This window comes from Toxorhynchites rutilus, chromosome 2 (genome assembly GCF_029784135.1).
Source record: "Toxorhynchites rutilus septentrionalis strain SRP chromosome 2, ASM2978413v1, whole genome shotgun sequence".
Taxonomy (NCBI): Eukaryota; Metazoa; Arthropoda; class Insecta; order Diptera; family Culicidae; genus Toxorhynchites; species Toxorhynchites rutilus.
The window spans coordinates 28,494,787-28,514,542 of record NC_073745.1 but is presented as its reverse complement, the minus strand read 5'-3'; the positions used below and the strand labels follow the sequence as shown (position 1 = coordinate 28,514,542).

Below are 19,756 nucleotides of genomic sequence, written 5' to 3'. Positions count from 1 at the left end.
TGATATATCGATCAAATAAATCCGTCCAGTAGTTCAAAAGTTATGATTTTTTTAAAAAGGCATTTTCGCTGTTCGGAATTTGAGACAAAAGTGTTCGGAATATGAGTCAGAGGCAAAAATGGTGTTCGGAGTTTGGGACAATGTGGTTAAACTTTTTTTTTTTAGTTTTTTACCATGAATATGTATTCGTAAATCAATTTTATTGCAGTCAAATGAAAAAGAAGGCTCTATTGTTCCCAACAATTAAATTAATTTCGCTAAAAAGTACCATTTTGAGTAACGAGACAGTGTTCAATGGCCATCATAGCTTAAGTGTTCGGAATATGAGACAAAACGGTAAATCATGCAGTCTATTTTTGTTTGTTTACAATGGCACAAAGCAGCAAGATCATCACCTGATCTTATAGAAGTTGGACAAAGTGTAGTCTACTTTTAGCTCGATACACTTGACCCAGCGATGCTCCAACTTCTTCAATCCATTTGAAAAATATGTTTTCTCGAGGCCTGCAAAGTAGGCCTTCGTGTCGACGATGACCTCCTCATTCGACTAAAATTTCTGCCCGGCGAGTGACTTTTTCAAGATTGGAAACAAAAAAAGGTCGCACGGGACCAAATCTGGAGAATACGGTGGATGGGACAGCAGTTCGTAGTGCAATTCGACCAATTTGGCCGTGGCGACGACGGAATTTTCATTTTGACGTAGGACTACGTCTTTCATTTCTATACTGGGGTGTAAAATCAAAGTTTCGAAAACGAAAGCGTTACGCTGGAGACCGAGATTTTGAGCGTTAATAGCTCCTAAACAACTGGACGAAATGGTATGATAAACACTTCATTCGAAAGATAAAATGTCTACCCGTTATATACTTGTTACTTTTTGATTCAAAAACTTGTTTCAATACCCTCAAAATTGTTTTAAAAACAGGCTATTGAAATCACCAATCGGTATATAAGCGAGCGCCGCTCGGAAATCCACTCAGTTATAATTGAACAGCGATTGGAGCATGTTTTCGCTGTTGTGGTAAAGCTGGTGGTGAAGTACATCATGAAAGCGTTGATGAATGGTGTCACCAAGTGATGAATGGTGTCACCAAGAGACTGTTTGTGCACCTTGGGCCAGAAGGGAATCCATGAGGAGGAGAGTGATGCCACTGAAAAAGCTACCAAGAAAATACCAGTATCGAAAAACGATTCCGCTTGAGGCATCGGAGCAGCCGCCACACACACATACACGCGCGGCACTCTTTTCGTTCGGTTGTTTTCCAGCATCGATAAGATACCGGGAAGATGTCATAATGCTCTCGTTTTCGAAGTCCCCCAAATATTCATTTATTCATTCATTCAGAATGGATACAGATTCAATTTCAAACCACACCACAGATACCACAGATATACCATTCCTGTTTTTCCATATTTCTAAAATCCACGGACACGCCCGCTTCCACACACGATCAAAACAAAACTACGAGTCCGATTCGGCTGAAATTTTGACAGTAGCCGTTTACGAGAATGTACAACACGATAAGTAATCTCTCTTGCGATACTGACACCATTGGGCGATGAGGCCAAGTATTTATCGGACCGCCCTCGTATGTCCGATCTCAATTTTCGAAACATTACAGCAATTTAGCTGTGTTTTTTTTTAAACAAAAATAGCGCAAGAAGCGGCAGATCACGGGAGAACTATCTATCCGTATCAGCACTTTTGCGAGGAGCTTATATGAAATGATTCACGAAAGCGGAAGTCGAACAATCGTAAAAGATTTTTTTCATTTATTCAAAAGGGGGATGTTTCTGAGAGTCATAAACTTTGTTAATCCACGATCGAGTTTCCACTTGCTGCAATTACGGCCTCCTCGCGCTTCCGGAACGCACGGCAGGTCCTAATAATGTAGCCTGGAACCATTTCTCTCCAGGTGGGGTCAATGTTAGTCTGAGGATTGCTTTCCTTAGATGGCGCCTGCATGATGCGTCATATCCCGATGTAGATCTCCGTGTTTACTTTGTCACCTTCTGGAATGCTAGGTCAGATACACGGTTTTATGCTTGTCGACCTCGCATTTTACCAAGAGAGTTCTGGAATATGATAAGGGATCGACGGTAAACATGCTCTCGTCGGTTAACAGGATCATCGTTTTTTTCGCTTGAATAAGTGAATAAGATTTTTTTACACCACTCGACTCGTAGTCCGGATGCGGTGGATGAGATCTTTTCTGTACCCTCGAATTCGCCCCGCAATTTTCCGTGCCGTAAAATCACTGATCCCGTATTCTTTCGCCATTTTCCTCTTTGAACTCACTAGATACTCCCGAATCTTTTGGTGGCTCGGACGACCTGTTACTACCTTCGCGGATAGTTGTTCTTGCTTTTCTCGGTTTAAGATCCTTTTCACGGTCAAAAGGGGCACTCCCACGGTGATTGAAATGTCTCTTTGCAACATTTGTGCGTGAGACAAATCACGAATACGCAGCCACTTGAGGTGGCCGTACACTGTTTGCCCGGAGGTCAAATATTTGATTTTTTTTTTTGACAGATAAGGTTTGATTTGATATTTGTACAAACACTATTTTGTTTGCCACTCTTCAATTTTAAAAAGTAGTAAACAGTATCAAACACCAAACATGGAAAAAAATCAACTGAAATATCCAAGGTAACCTAACCATGTACCGACAGGTTCGAAGAACAGACTGAAAAAAATTTTTAGGCATCCAATATATGAATATTTGCTTGTCGTGTTTTGTGTAGAATATATTTGATCAGTACACGTTGACCAAATTTTATCTGTCAAAAAGAGTCAAATATTTGGCTTCGGTCAAACAGTGTATGAGCACCCTTGGCCATGGTGCAACTGTCAAACTAAGAAAATCGGCTTCTTTTACTCACAGCCTATTACGATGCAAATTATAGCTTACGTGCAGGGAAAGAAAACCAAAACATTGTATGCGAGAATCTTATTTGTACAAGGATGCTATCATTATCATGTATATCATATTCCAGTCTTCAAGCATATTTGAATTGAATATTTACTACTATTGCATTTACAAGGAACTATTAAGCTTCATCTACTTACATCTGCAAACTTGGAAACTTGCAAACACGGCCCCAAAAAGACAATCATTAACGGAAGGAAACCAATGTGACCAATGTGTATCCGGTATTTGTAATTCGTCGGATCTTATTTTCAGAGAAATTGCGTCAAAACTATTGATCAAATAGGTGGCTCGGTAACCGGAGTCTTCGTTTCTACGCGCTCAAATTACACTGTCCTGATTTGTCGAACTACTATTTATCTAGAACTGATGCCTATGCAATGGAAAATATGTCTTCATATCTTCAGTTCACTGATCTTCTAAGCATATCTCGTGATAATTGGGCAAATTTGATAATCATTCGCTGTGATAACATCGATCGATTCAGCAATACACGTTCAACGTGCATGTCAAAGTCGAAACTGAGTGCCTAAGTTACATCAAATTTCATCAAATCAAGCAAAACCGCGATTCGGTAAGGTCGAACGCTCGAGAGATGCAATAATTCCACACCCAAAGCTATCATGCCATACGCGAAAGGATAACGGGCGGTCGGACTAATTCATTAAATTTGAATCGGGTCAGATTAGAACTTCGCCGAACCTTCGTGTGATCGAATGAAAGAATTATCTCCTGAAGACACTTCTCTTTGTAAAGCTGTCCATTCATAGTTGCTCTAGTGATTGAAAGCCCTTATTTACTTTCCACAACTACACAACTGCCTTGCCACAAATCATCAATTTGCGAGCTAACTTATCTACGAAGATAAATTTTAACTTGTCCCCTTTCGTTGAGGAAGGTAATATTTGTGACCCAGGTCTTGTCTGGAGTCCATTTTTACATATGTTCCATCATCCATCAACGTGGTCAAAACTCGGACGAGCAGTTTCCTTGTACGGTTTTTGACAACCAGGTTCCGTTTCAGCGTCCTGTTGGGATATTTGCTGGCATGGTACGACCGAAACCCTTTGTAGGATACAGAATCGCCGAACTGTAGTGTACACCATAGTGAACGTTTTCGCCAAATCACCTCTGGAGATCTCAGAATTATTTTGGACCGCCCTGCTCTTCGTTTCGCTGATGAAATTTTTAACAACTAAATAAACAATAACAGTTCGGCTGAAAAGCTCATGAAGTTGACGTCTAGATGGCGCCTCTTGCAAAAATCTACTTGACTATCACAAGGCACCATCTTTCAATGGATACGTGTCAAAATTTGACAGCGATCGGTCGATTGGTTTGTGAGTTGCAGCATTGACGGATTTCACGCAAAGCTGAATCAGCTAATGCGACATCTACATTAGAGCTTAGAAATACAAAAATGATGATGTTTGTTTATTTTGCGTACCTAAAGCCCGATTCGGTCGTGATTATTTTCATTAATTTATATTTAAAATCATTTTAGCCATAAAATGTCATCAGTAAATGGTAAGAAAATTATGTTTTTATCTATGTACAATTGTCTCAACACCCGATTGGACCAAAGTCATAGATAATATTCGAAATGTTTATGTTTGATAGTGAATAAAGGTTCTGAGTACTAACTTCCGCACATTCCGGAAACTCAAACTGTGAATAATGACGATGCAATCGATATCATATCAAGTTAGTAGATATCATTGATTATGCAGGGGCTTCCTTTCGGCCGATACGAGAAAGAACTGCAATGTTTGAAGCTCAACAAATGCCCCTCATCATTCGCATAGTGAAAAAATGGAAATTATAACACTTGTACCGAATCATTCGTCATATGTTATAAATGAAACAATGTAAAATGATGATTTTCTAATCGTTTCAGCGTAGAAAAAATACCTAAATTCGGGAAATTTGCAGAAAATTTCTGATTTTTCAAAACAAATCAAACCAATTGGCGATCTAACGCAAAACGTAAACGATCGGTGAGACATCTGGATTCTGTTTTTGAACTAAGAAAATGATGATAAGGTAACCTAAAATTGAAAAACAAATCACGTATGTTTTACTTCCGGACTTTGCAAGACACCATGCAAGAACCATGCATTTTTCTACTTCTTTTTGATGGTGCTCTCGAATTTCTGTCTTTGATTCAACCATTGTCAATATTTATACAATTTTCACTACTGAAAGAGATAAGAAAATAACATGTTATATATAAAAATGCGCAGAATTAAATTTCTTAAAAACTGATCGCAATCAAATAATCTTTTATGATTAGAACATTGTAATTTATGGAAAGAACTACAAACCTTCCATAAGCTCACATGGCAGAATTTAAAATCATCATCATTTTCACCGCAGCGCCGCCTAGGTGTAGATTTGTACGTTAGATCGTCAATTGGCGTTTACGCAAAACGTAAACGATCGGTGAGACATCTGGATTTTGTTTTTGAACTACGAAAATGATGCTAATGTAACCTAAAACTCAAAAACCCAATCACGTATATTTTACTTCCGCACTTTCCAAGGTAGTTCTCACATGCAGGAACCATGCATTTTTCAAATTGTTTTTGATTGTGCTCTCGAATTTCCTCTTTTGATTCAACCTTTGTCAACATTTATACAGTTTTCACCTCTTTCAGGGTAAGAAAATAACATGTTATATAGAAAATTGCGCAAAATTAAATTTCTTCCGAACTCATCGCAATCAAATAATCTTTTATGATTATAACATTGTAATTTATGGAAATAACTACAAACCTTCCATAAACTCACATGGCAAAATTTAAAACCATCATCATTTTCATCGCAGCGCCGCCTAGGTGTATATTTGTACGTTAGATCGCCAATTGACGAATTTACGTTGGATTTACAACCAGATGGCGCAGCGAGTAAAATGAGGATGTTCAAATTTTCAAATTTTCTAGAAAAATCAGAATTTATCTTCAAATTTCCCGGTTTCATGTATTCTTTCCACGCTGAAAAGGTTAGAAATCATCATTTTACAATGTGGTATGTACATTACGAGGAATGGCATGTTATAAGTATTGTAACTTTAATTTTTTTCAACTAAGTAAACGATGAATAGGATGTTTTGCGCTAAAAATACTGCAAATCCTTCTCGTATCGGCCCTTACATAATCAATGATATCAGCCAATTTGATATGATATCGATTTCATCGCAATTATCCATAGTATCAATAACCGGTATGCATTATCAAACTTAAAATTTTCGAAGATTATCTATGACTTTGGTCAAATCGCGTGTTAAAACCATCGTAAATATACAAAACTCCAACTTTCTTACCATATACTGACGACATTTAATGGCTGAAATGAATCTAAATTGAAAAAAAAATAATAATCACCACCGAATCTTGCTTTTCAATGCGTGAAATGAACAAACACCCTCACTTTTGTGGTTCTGAGCTCTAATGTAGATGTCGCATGAGCTGATTCAGCTTTGCGTAAATTCGTCAATTCCATACCAAAAAAAAAACAAAACATCATCATTTTACTCGCTGCGCCATCTGGTTGGCATTCTAACGTAAATTCGTCAATTGAGAGTGAAGCAACTTTTGTTATTGTGAAAACAAATGGAAAAATCACAAATCAATAAAAATGATGGCAAAATTGATTGCATGAATTGGGCTCCGAATTGCTTCCGCATCCACCTGCAGATCTGACCCCAGCAACTATTTTCAGTTTGCAAACCTGAAGAGAATGCTCGCTGGCAAGAAATTTGAGACCGATGATGGAGTGATTACCGAAACTAAGGCCCATTTTGGAAAAATCGAAAGAGTACTATAAAAATGGTCGAATGTCGAAAAGTTGCAAGATCGCTATAATCGCTGGATCGCCCTCGAAGGCAATTATGTTGAATAATAAAATTGAATTTTGCAAAAAAAATTGTTTTACTGTGTTACTTTATAAACTTTTCAGCCGAACTGTTACTTGCAGCTATCATTAGTTTCTTGGCATGACAACTAGAGGCGCTAGAAATTACTAGAAAGAAGCGACAAAACTGAAGAATCTAAGTTAGATTTACAACCAGATGGCGCAGCGAGTAAAATTATGATTTCATTTGAAGTTCGTTCGAAAAATAAGAATTTTTCTTCAAATTTCCCGATTTCAAGTATTCTTTCCACGCTGAAAAGGTCGGAAAATCATCATTTGACATTGTTTCATTCATTACATATGGAGAATGGTTTGGTATAAGTGTTGTAATTCACATTTTTTACCAGGCAAACGATGGGTGGCACTTCAAATACTGCAGATCTTCCTCGTATCGGCCGAATGGAATCCCCTGCGTAATCAATGATATCAACAAACTTAATATCACATCGATTGCATTATCAACAGCATGAGCTTCTGAAAAATGTCCAGAAGGTAGTGCCTATATGCATTATCAAACTTAAAAATCGCAGAGATTATCTTTGACTTTGGTCAAATCGCGTTTTGAAACCATCGTAAATATACAGATATCCAACTTTCTTAACATTTACTGATAACATTTAATGGTTAAACGACCGAATCTCGCTTTTAAGCGCGTAGAAATACAAACATCATCATTTTAGTGGTTCTGAGCTCTAATGTAGGTGTCGCATGAGCTGACGCAGCTTTGCGTCGATTCGTCAATAGATTTAATATTATTCGACTAACAAAACGTCGATGGTGGAAGATTTTTTGAAGCGACCTATGCGAAATGCGAAAAAGATATCCAAGTTAGATATATGATACGCTCCCATAACAAAATAGTCTCAACAATAATTGGTCATTTCAAAATGTTAAGTCGCATTTTGAGTAGTATGATGGATCATGTGCACAATGTTTCAGATAAATCGAAGAGGGTCGGGTACGTGGATGGACTATTCTACATGGAAAATTGTTTATTCGAAAACTGATTGCATGAGAATCTTCACAAAATTCGGGGTTGAACGGAATTGTAACTTATTCAATTCGATGGCGTTGGGACCGCCTCACTGACTGATTCTCTAAAATAATCCAAAATAAATAAACTCTATATGATCAGGTCTTCCTCCGGAATGAGGAAGTGGAGCCCTCTGTTCACCATCCCGGGTTGAAAGGTCAGATATGTCAACTTATGGTAAAGCTGCTGATTACATTCCTAGCTTGGCCACGTTACCAGCAAAGTGATGAAATTAGACCAACAAAAAAATAGATGCTTCTATATATTATCAGAGGTTTCGATTCGATTGAATCCTTTAGAAATTGCTAAAAGTTCAGTTGTCGATTCAATTAGATGTTGCAATCCTTCGAATGGGTCGGGTTCTTAAAACATCGATTTTTAAGAATTCTTTTGTTTTTTACATGAAATAATATTCGCAATTCCATGATTGTTTTTTTTTGTTTTTACGTTTCCGCACGATAATGTACATTTCCGCTAGGTATTTTTTCACTGTCTGGTCCGTTGTTACGACCTCCGGACCCGAAGCCCAGAACGATGAAGCCACCTTTCCCTCCGTCTTCTGCTTTAGCTTCAGCCCGTAGTTCACGATCGCGTAGCACCGTCGGACGACCGAAACCGGGCCTCCGTTCAATACTCTCATTTTTCTTCAGAAGTATAAGATTATTATAGATACCGGAACAGCCGTATCCGGCAGACTCAAAGTACCTAACGATGTCCACTTTATTCGCAACGGGATGGAGCTCCCAGTAGGCACAAACCATGAAGCACAGTTGCTTTACTGTTTTCGCCATAACTTCCGCAGTTCAACTGATAGCGTTGTCAAATTTTGTTTGAAAACTCATTGGTTATTATGCTTGACTATGCTCAAGGGGGGGGGGGGCATCGCCAGGTGAACGCATGAAAAATTGATAAACTTTGTCCATTTTTTAAATGCAAGCTTTACTTTGTTTCGCTTTTACGCTCAAAACAATCAGAAGAATATCAAAACTATCCTCTTTTTTATCACCCTTTTATTGGATATAATTCGAGAACCTGCCATTGAAGGAAGAGAATGTATTATAATGATTTTTGGTCATAGTAATACACGGATCAGAACAAAGAATACCTCCTCTACGATAGTTCCGCATCAGACAGACTAAGCGGACTCTTCTGATCGTAGCAAAGCATCTGCCCCAACCAGGCTTCCTCAGTCGCATAAATTGTTAAACCAACATGAAGATTTTGAATTGGTCGGGGAACACTGAAGAGACGATCTCGTGTCAAAAAGACCTGCCCCGAAAATCACAAACAAATCGTGCTATTTTGAGAAGCAGCGATACAACAACCGGAACGATCAATTAATGGTATGATAGAGTCGCCACACCAACCTTTTTCCTAGAAATAATTTATATTCTCATGAAAAACCTCCTCCCCTCCCATGAAACAGGGTTTTCACAAGTACTTAAAAAACAAAGAATGAAACGGCAATGATAGTGGTGACGCTTGGAAGAAACTTGTACAGCAGATGGTGAATGAGCGCAGGCGCGCAGCGCGCCTAGTAGACTAGGGTTTTGTACATATTTGTAAAGGTTTATTACTACTACTCAAAACAATATCATTAGTACACAAACAAACACATAGTAAACACGAAAAAAAAACAAAAACGAAGTGAAACGTTAAAAATACTATATTTACAATTACTCTGCGCAAAACTAAGTGCAAGCAAAGCAAGCAAAGGTTAGAGGTTTAAAATTCAAATGTATACATTCTCATTCTCAACACCGTGATTATCGCCATTACCTGTATTATCGACGAATGTGGTTCTGTTTGCATACACTCAACGTATTCACACACAAAAACACAGACACAGACGCATAACAAAGGATTACAATGTGGAAAACGGAACAGTTCATTATTGTTAAGAGAAGATTACAACCCTGTTTATAGGTATTATCCTTTGTTTTGTTGCATTCTTCCTTTTCACGACATTTAGTCACATACACACAGAACAAAGAAAAATCGTTATTAGCTGATACTGAAGAGAATATATTAAACAATATTTGAAAACTTATTTGAGATGATGTGTGTTAACGTTTTCGCTCTGAAACAATTCGAACATCCCTAGAATCCAACCAACCAATTACCATGCTACCATGAAGTGTACAGTCTTCCCAAGCTCAACCTCAACTCAAGGATGTTAAGGAAAACATGAGAATGCTTACATCTGCGGGTTTGATCACAATTCAAAAAACCAGCCGAGAGTTATCAGGGTTACAGCAGAAAGAAGCTCACTCGGTGGCCAAATCAACAAGAGAAAATGGGACGCACGCAACGACCAACATCTGAACCGGGACACATCGCGGAGAGTCCTTGACAGTCCCCGCCTCCTTTTCTGATGTCGTGTAATTTTCAGCTAGCGAACATCGTAGTATTCTCGGTCCTGGAGGCAATTGCAGATCGGAAGTCTTCCAACATGCTTCAGAAGGCAAGTATCGTTTCAGTCGTCGCCTGAAACCGAGTTCCAGCTACAACAGCGCCACTCTGACTTTTACGTTCGCTAATGCTTTTATGAAGAGCTTTCCGCCTCAGCTAACGCCTGAACAAACACGCACAGTGAAAAGCATTTTTGAATCCCTTGTATCCTTTGCCTCGAGCCGCTTCTCTTGTGAAACTAACCCCTCATCGTCCACCCCTGCTGGATACCGTTGTTTTGTTACAGGATTTCGAAATTTCACCTGCAGCCGTTTTCAATGACTTTCGTAATGCCGATCATCGTAGAATCCGCCAGTTGCTCTCTAGCTTGAATTGAGGCGACCACTGACATTCAGCAGTTCATGAAATAAAAAGGGCTAAGTTGCTTCGACTATATTGCCCTGTTGCGTTTCTTCGATTGAAATATTTCTTATGGCACGTGAAATATTTTGATCAGAGCTAACTCATCACACATCTTTCAGTTCCAAAAATAACGGACGATTGTGTATTACCATTAATTAGTCGTTCATAAATCTACTTTGATTTCTTTTAAAAATTCGGTGACTTCTATGAAAAAACTTACATTCTTCGTTTGAAAAAGTTCAGTGAGTGTATTGAATCTAAAATCGTAATTGTATTTGGAGCGGATATGCCCAAACTTTGGACAATGCAATATAATGTGATTGCTCGTTTCTGGCTCATCGCAAATCTCGCATGAATCATCATCAACGATTTTCATTTTTGCTTTCCAGTATTTAGAGAAATCGTGTCCTGCTAGTAATCTGTTCAGTAGCCTTATCTGTTGATTCGTTAGAGGTTTATTATAGAACCAGGCTTCAAAACCTAACGAATTTTGAAACTGGAAAAAAGTTTTTCCTTTCTCTTCTGCATATTCCCGATACCACAAATTACCATTGTTGATCATGATTTGCTTGAATTTCCAAAATGTGTCTTTTAGAAGTATTTTATTGAAGACAGTTGTATTTTCAGTTAAACCTGCTTTTGCGAGATGGTCAGCTATTTCATTCCCTAATATGTTTACATGACTCGGAATCCATTGGATTGTTACGTTCCACTCTACTGCTTTACGCAGTAAATAATTTATCATTTCGGGTAATAATTTTGAGTATTGTGCTGATTTTAGGATTTCACAAGCAGTCTTTGAATCTGTATAAATAACCGGCATAATAATCTGGTTCTGTCTGATTATATTCAAGGCATGATCTATTGCGATTAGTTCTGCAGTTGCAATAGTGGTTTCTGATGTAAGTTGAAATGAATATCTAGTTCTACAGTATTCGATATATAGTTATGCAACAGACCTCCACGTGTACGCTGAGTCAGAGGATCAAAGTACACGTTCGACCATCCATATCACCAATCACGCCACCACAGCCAAGTCAGCATAATTGGAGAAGCCGGACCACGCCAGACAGAAGTTGCAAGTTCAACAGAATTAGGTTTTAAATAAGGGCCGTAACCAAATTAGCCAGTTCAGTTATTATTACGATCCCAAAAGTGTAACATTAGTGTTTAAGCGAAGAAATAAAGTTTTTTTTATGACCTACCTTCCGTAAGTCTTATTATTGGCGCAGCCGTACGGAAACCGGCTGAAGTGAGTGTTAGTGACAAAAAGTAGTAGCTAAGAAAAACCAACTTAGCAAAAGTGATTCCGCCGAAAGAGGCGTCTAAGGCAAACAGACAGAGTGATTTAAACGACGTCGCCGAAGATTCGAGGATCCCCCCGCTAACATCACCTGGAGCACCAGCAGCGTTTGGCCGGGACTACGCACACGACTCAAAACAACTGTGAGTATTTTTTTTTATTCACGATAAGGAAGCGAATCAACACCAATTACGGTGTGCTTCCAATTGAGCAATTCAACACTCTTAAGTGTGCTCATAGAAACAAGCGAATCAACACCATTTAGTGTGCTTGTGAAACAAAGTATACTTTCTATTTTTTCTTTTGTGGTAACATTGATTACTAGGCTTTAGGCAATTTCTAATGCCAAAAGCTGACAAAGTAACCGCCCTCAAGAAAACAAGGCGCTTGCTTAACTCGGTGCAAATTAAAATAACCGAAAGCAGCTCCGAATCGGAGGCATAAAGTGACGAAAGTACAGAATTTTCGCACGTCCCCCTGAAAAACGTGCCTTCTTTGCAAAATCTATCATTAAACGACGGTGTAGATTCCAACAATATGGAACAGCTGACGGCCCAAATCAGTACGCTGGCTCAAATGCTGGAAGACATAAAAAATAAGCAGGAGCAGCAACAACATGCATTGAATGCATTATCACAAGGGCAAGCGCAAACGAGCACTGCACAAGCCCGCACACAACTTATTCCTACTAATATAACAGTAGAAGCATTATTCAAAATTCCAGACCCAATCAAATCTATTCCCAAATTTGATGGGAATAGGAAGCAACTCGCCGCATGGCTCACGACAGCGGAAAATACGCTGAATGTATTTAAAGACCTTGTACCAGATGAACAATTTGGAATATTTGTAACTGCAGTTATCAACAAAATCGAGGGAAAGGCCAAAGACATTATTTGTCTTGCGGGCAACCCACAAAAATTTGACGAGATTAAAGAAATATTAACTAACGCTCTTGGTGATCGTCAGGAATTAACGTACTACAAAAGCCAACTCTGGCAAACTAGGATGGATAATATGTCAATACACAAGTATTATAACAAGTGCAAAGAGATTTGCCAGAATATCAAGTCTTTTGCAAAACAGAAACCCAAATATAAAGAACACTGGGATGCAATAAATGCATTTATTGGGGAAGATACTCTGGCAGCCTTCCTGGCCGGTCTCAAAGAACCCTATTTCGGCTATGCACAAGCTGCTAGACCCGATGACATGGAGGCAGCTTATGCCTTCGTATGTAAATTTAAGTGTAAGGAGACAACAGCCTTGCACATGGACACCTTCAATAAAAAACAGAGAGATTTTAAACCCCATGATAAAAATTTTAAGAAACCCCAATTCGATAAAAATAAAACTGAAAAGTCGGAGCCGGTCAATGACACTCCCCAGCCAATGGACATAGGATCCATTAGAAGTAAACTGACGCTCAACAGGCGCCAAGTGAACATTAACGAAGTCGAAGATAAGAACCCTGAATCGGAAACAGAAACAGAAAGCGAAAGCGAAAATGTAGACATAAATTTTTGCTTGGCACAGCAAAAACGAGCGACAACCTAAATTACTTACCTTACATTACATGCACGGACTCACAAACGAAAACAAAAATTAGACTACTCATAGATACAGGGGCGAATAAAAATGTTATACGACCCGGTGTTTTAAAAAACCTAAAAACTATAAAGAATAAACAAATCAAAAACATTTCCGGTTGCCACGAAATCTCAAGAAGAGGGAAGGCAAATTTAATTGGTCACGGGGTTCCTCCACAAACATACTATGAACTGAACTTTCACAATTTCTTTGACGGAATTCTAGGTTCCGAATTTTTCGCTAAAACCAAAGCTAAAATCGACTATGAAAAAGAAATTCTATCTGTAAAAAATATTGAACACCCTTACGAAAAATACTTCCCGGCTAGCAAACTCTATTCACATACAATTGAAATAAACACAACAAAGAATGGCGATTGGTTGGTACCAACGTTTCAGAAACTCTATAAATCCGTTATAATCGAACCAGGGCTATACAACTCCAAGAATAAACACTCGAAAGTCAGAATCATAACAGACAAAAAAGACCCTCCTTCTATAGGCGAAGTTTTCAAGTTGAAAATTAACAACTTCGAAACAATAACGCCAATCCCTATCGAACCACAGGACAAGATCACAACAGAAACATTGGATAAACTCATACGAACAAGTCACCTATCAGAACTAGAAAAAGGAAAGCTCTTTCAAGCTATCCTCGAAAATCAATCCGTTCTATTGAAGCCAAATGAAAAACTAACAGCTGCGTCAGCTGTTAAACACCAAATTATCACAACAGACGATCAACCGGTTTATACAAAATCGTACCGCTACCCCCACGCTTTTAAAAATGATGTGGAACTACAAATTAGAGAACTTCTAGATAATGGTATCATCCGACCTTCTACTAGTCCATATTCCTCCCCCATCTGGGTAGTACCTAAAAAACTGGACGCTTCGGGTAAACGAAAAGTCAGAGTTGTGATTGATTATCGTAAAATCAATGAAAAAACCATAAGCGATAAATTTCCGATTCCCCAAATAGATGAAATCTTAGACAATTTAGGGAAATCAGTCTACTTCACCACGTTAGATCTCAAATCGGGATTCCACCAAATAGAAATGGATCCCGACCACCAACAAAAAACAGCATTTTCGACGGCATTAGGTCATTTTCAATTCACCAGAATGCCTTTTGGTTTGAAGAATGCGCCTGCAACCTTTCAGCGCGCTATGAACAACATACTAGGCGAATATATTGGAACTATCTGTTTTGTTTACCTGGACGATATAATAATAATCGGAAAAAATCTTAAAACACATATTCAGAATTTATCAAAAATACTAAAGAGACTCGCCGAATTCAACCTCAAGATCCAATTGGACAAATGCGAATTCATGAAACGAGAAACTGAATTCCTTGGCCATGTGATTACACAAGAGGGAATCAAACCAGATCCAGAAAAAAAAAGTAAAATTTTAGATTGGAAATTACCCGAAAATCAAAAACAAATCAAACAGTTCTTAGGACTCTCTGGATATTACAGAAGGTTCATTAAGGACTACTCAAAAATAGTCAAGCCAATGACAAATTTTTTAAAAAAAGATCAAACGATTAAACTAGACGATGAAAGCTATAAGGCAGCCTTTTCAAAATTAAAACAAATAATAGCTTCCGACCAAATACTTGCCTATCCTGACTTCAATATTCCATTTATTCTAGCCACAGACGCAAGCAACTATGCGATTGGCGCTGTTCTTTCTCAAATCCAAAACAAAATCGAAAGACCGATTGCATTCGCCAGCAGAACCCTCACCAAATGTGAAACAAATTATAGTACAATAGAAAAAGAAGCTTTGGCAATCATGTGGGGTATAGATAAATTCAAACCATACCTATATGGTAACAAATTCACCCTCTTTACTGATCATAAACCATTACAGTACATAAAAAATTGCAACAAAAACCAAAAAATATTAAATTGGAGGACAGAACTCGAAAATTACGACTACACAATAGTATACAAGGAAGGCAAAACCAACGTAGTCGCTGACGCGTTGAGTCGAAAAACTGAAGAAAAATGCGAGATCAACCTGCATAATACAGCTCCATTAATTCCAGAAAACAATACACAAGAAGATGATCCAGCAAACGAAGAGGAGGAAGAACCAAACGAAGGAGGACGAACACCAAGTGAAGCAAATCAGCAACCAACCGAGGGACACGAATCAGATGACGACACCGTCCATTCAGCCGAGTCTTCGGACGACTACTACATACATTGCGTGGAGAGGCCAATTAATTACTACCGCAACCAGATTATTTTCAGGCTTACACGGATTAACACAGACATTTCAGAAAACCCCTTTCCCAATTTTCAGCGCACAATAATCTGTCGAGACAAGTTTGACGAAGACATCATAACTGACAAACTAAAAAGACTTCACAACAACAAACAGACTGCAATCATGGCACCAGAAGAACTTATTCCAATCATCCAAGAAGTTTATAGAAAACATTTTAACCAAAAAGGACACTTCGTACTAACCCAATTACAAGTAGAGGACGTGACACATGAGCAAAGACAAGACATCATTATAAACAAGGAACATAACCGAGCACATCGTGGGGTTACAGAAGTGGAAAGCCAGTTGAAGCGATGTTACTTCTTCCCTAAAATGTTGTCGAAAATTAAAACAGTAAATCAGACGTGCAGAATGTGTAACATGCACAAATATGAGAGGAAGCCGTATAATATAAAACTATCTCCCAGACCTACAACTGACAAACCATTTGACCGCGTCCACATGGACATTTTTCAAATCAACAAACACAACTTTTTATCTTTGGTTGACTCATTTTCGAAACACGCACAAATGATCTTCATGGAAACCAAAAATTTGACGGACGTAAAAAACGCTTTGGCACTGTACTTTAGCACGTACGGTACACCAAGGAAGATCATAACAGACCATGAAACGACGTTCATGTCGTTACAATTGAAAAATTATTTGGATACCCTAAACGTTGAATTAGCCTACGCATCCTGTTCCGAATCAAATGGGCAAGTAGAGAAGACTCATTCAACGATAATCGAAATTATTAACACAAACAAATACAAATTCCCAAATTTAGATACTCCCGCTCTAATTTGTTTAGCAATATCTCTTTATAACACAACAGTGCATTCTGCTACCAATTTTTCCCCGAATGAAATAATTTTCAATAACAATAACATCATAAACCCAAATGAAATTAAAGAAAATACGAAACAATTGTATAAAAAAGTAAAAGCAAATATCGACAAAGCTAAGGTCAGTCAGGAAAAACAAAATAAAAATAAAGAGGAACCTCCCCATTTAAACGGCAATCAAGAAGTATTTTTAATTCCAAACATTAGGAAAAAACTTGATCCAAGAGCAAAACCCACAAACGCCAGGGAAATAACAGAAAAAACATTCAAAAACAATAAAAGAGTCAAACGACACAAAAATAAAATTAAAAGGCTACAGAAAATACAAATTTAACACCAATACTAACGGAAACATTTTCTTCTAATTACAGATGCACTCACTGATAAAATTTTTTGTCTCCATAACGCTTGTAATGTTCACACAATCAGAGCTATTAGAAATACGCGATTTAATGAATGATCCGATATTATTGTTAAAAATAAACGATTGTAAATTACGAACAGGTTCTATCAAGATAATACATCCCATTAATATTACAAATCTCGAAAATAATGTCCACCTATTTTCTAAACTGGCTAGACAGATAGACAGAGATATTCCGATATCAAATCTCATACTCCAAAAAAGTAAAGAACTTGTCAACAACTTGTACCAGCTGAAGCCGATGAAACCCAGAAGAACCAGACGATGGGACACATTAGGAGCCGCCTGGAAGTGGATCGCCGGATCTCCCGACGCCGACGACTTGAGGATTATCAATACCACGCTGAACAATCTAATTACTCAAAACAACCAACGAACAATAGTCAACAATATTATCAACAACAGAATCGACGAAATTATGACAACAGTTAACCGACTCGTCGAACAACAATCAACGGAAAACAAGATTCTACTTGAAGAAATGGACGCAGTAATGCTTCTCCTCTACATGGACACAACGAATACCATTTTAGAAGATTTGGAAGATACAATCCTTAGAACCCGGATAGAACTAGCAAACAGTAAGTTGCTCTCACTCAAAGAAATTCTCACTATAGAAACGCTACTCAACGAACAAGGAATAGAAACACAATTCCCTGAGGAAGCCCTCAATTATGCCCAACCCAAAATAGCAACAAGAGGTGACCTCCTATTATACATCCTGCAAGTTCCAAAAGTCAAAGGAAACTGCGATGTTATTCAAATCATCCCATTAACTGTCCAAAACACAGTGATTACAGATCTCCCTCAATACGTCATTCGGAGCGGGAACGATCTCTTCAAAACTACAAATCCAAGCAGCATAATTCAACAAGATACATTCCTAGAACCATTAAGAGACAACTGCTCGGCTCACATTATTTTAGGAAAGGAAAGCCACTGCACAGCAACGTTTGATAACAGTACCAGAATCACATTGATAGCAATCAATAAGATATTGGTCAATAATGCGAAGGGGTCGCTCATGAAATCAAATTGCGGACCGCACAACCGTACACTTGACGGAAATTTTTTAATATCTTTCAACAATTGTAGCGTACAAATCGATAAACGGACCTTCACATCATATGAATTGGTTAGTAACACAAAGGAACTCCAGGGAGCTTTCCCAAGCTTAGCCATCAATTGGAACATTTTACAACAACACGACATCCCGAGCATTCACAATCAAACCATACACAATAGAATGAGTCTGGAACACGTCGCGTTGAAACAATTCGAGCACAAGAACCTGCTATTTGCCGTATTCGGAGGCCTATCAACGTCAATGATCATTCTAATCGTCATAACAGCGACTTGCGTTTTTAGGAAGCGAGTAGTCATTAAGATTGGAAAACGAGAATCATCCCAAAGAGATTGAGTAGAAGTTCGAGGACGCCCTTCATTCTACCCCCGGAGAAGTTATGCAACAGACCTCCACGTGTACGCTGAGTCAGAGGATCAAAGTACACGTTCGACCATCCATATCACCAATCACGCCACCACAGCCAAGTCAGCATAATTGGAGAAGCCGGACCACGCCAGACAGAAGTTGCAAGTTCAACAGAATTAGGTTTTAAATAAGGGCCGTAACCAAATTAGCCAGTTCAGTTATTATTACGATCCCAAAAGTGTAACATTAGTGTTTAAGCGAAGAAATAAAGTTTTTTTTATGACCTACCTTCCGTAAGTCTTATTATTATATATTCCGATGCCACAGCTATTGTTTGATTTGGATGCGTCTGTTAATATTCTGGGTCTGTCTTTGTATATATGGTTCATATGGAATAGAGCAATTTGTCTCAATTGTGTGGGATTCATATTTTTCTTCGAATGGTTCATGTGTTGTAGAGTGGATTTTATTTCAATTATTTGACTATTGTTTCTGTGTACTAGAGGTGAGATAATTTCAAAAATATTTTTATGTTTTAGGAAAACTCTCTGTGTAAGTTAATTTATCCGTATCTATATGTTGTGGTAAAGATTTCAATTGTCCTGCTAGTATACTATTGTAATAAATTGATTTTGATATTTCTTTTGCAGCTATGTATTCGTGTCTGATTTCTAAAGGATGCTGAGCAGCTATTGCCATTAAAGTATTGATAGGAGTGGTTTTTGTACAACCGGTAATTCTTCGTAAACAGCTGTTATTGATTGTTTCAAGTTGTTTTTTGTTCGTTTTGCTAGTACTGTTGTAAATAGATGATCCATATTCTATTACGCTTCGAAACAATGTTTTATAAATAGATGTCATCATCTGTGGATGGGCTCCTTTCTTAATACTGGTTAGGACTTTAATCATATTCAGTCTATCTGTCATTTTTTCTTTAACTGTTCTAACGTGAGTTCCGAAACTAAGAAATTTGTCCATAGTAATACCTAAATATATATGTGACTTTACTGACTCTATTGATTTATTATTTATACTGATGTTGAGAAAATTATTTGAATGTTGAAAAAGCATGAGTTTTGTTTTATCCGGGTTTATAGAAAAATTTAGTTGTGACATTTCATCAATAAATTGGTTTAATACTGTTTGTGTTTTATTGTTAAGGTTATAGATGTTCTTTGATCGGGTTAT

The 19,756-nt window shown here is 38.0% G+C and overlaps 1 protein-coding gene across 2 annotated transcripts in view; it reads left to right on the top strand.

Annotated features, from left to right (window-relative positions):
- Window positions 1-19,454, top strand: part of LOC129764724 (protein phosphatase 1 regulatory subunit 16A) — a 639,202-nt gene extending 619,748 nt beyond the window's left edge. Inside the window, exon 13 of one of the 2 annotated variants that reach the window (XM_055764137.1) lies at window positions 19,219-19,454. The gene's annotated coding sequence lies outside the window, so the exon portion shown is untranslated. Of the gene's footprint in view, window positions 1-17,083; window positions 18,897-19,218 lie in introns of those variants that run through there. The other variant, XM_055764138.1, reaches the window with a different exon arrangement.
- Window positions 19,455-19,756: the final 302 nt, after the last annotated feature.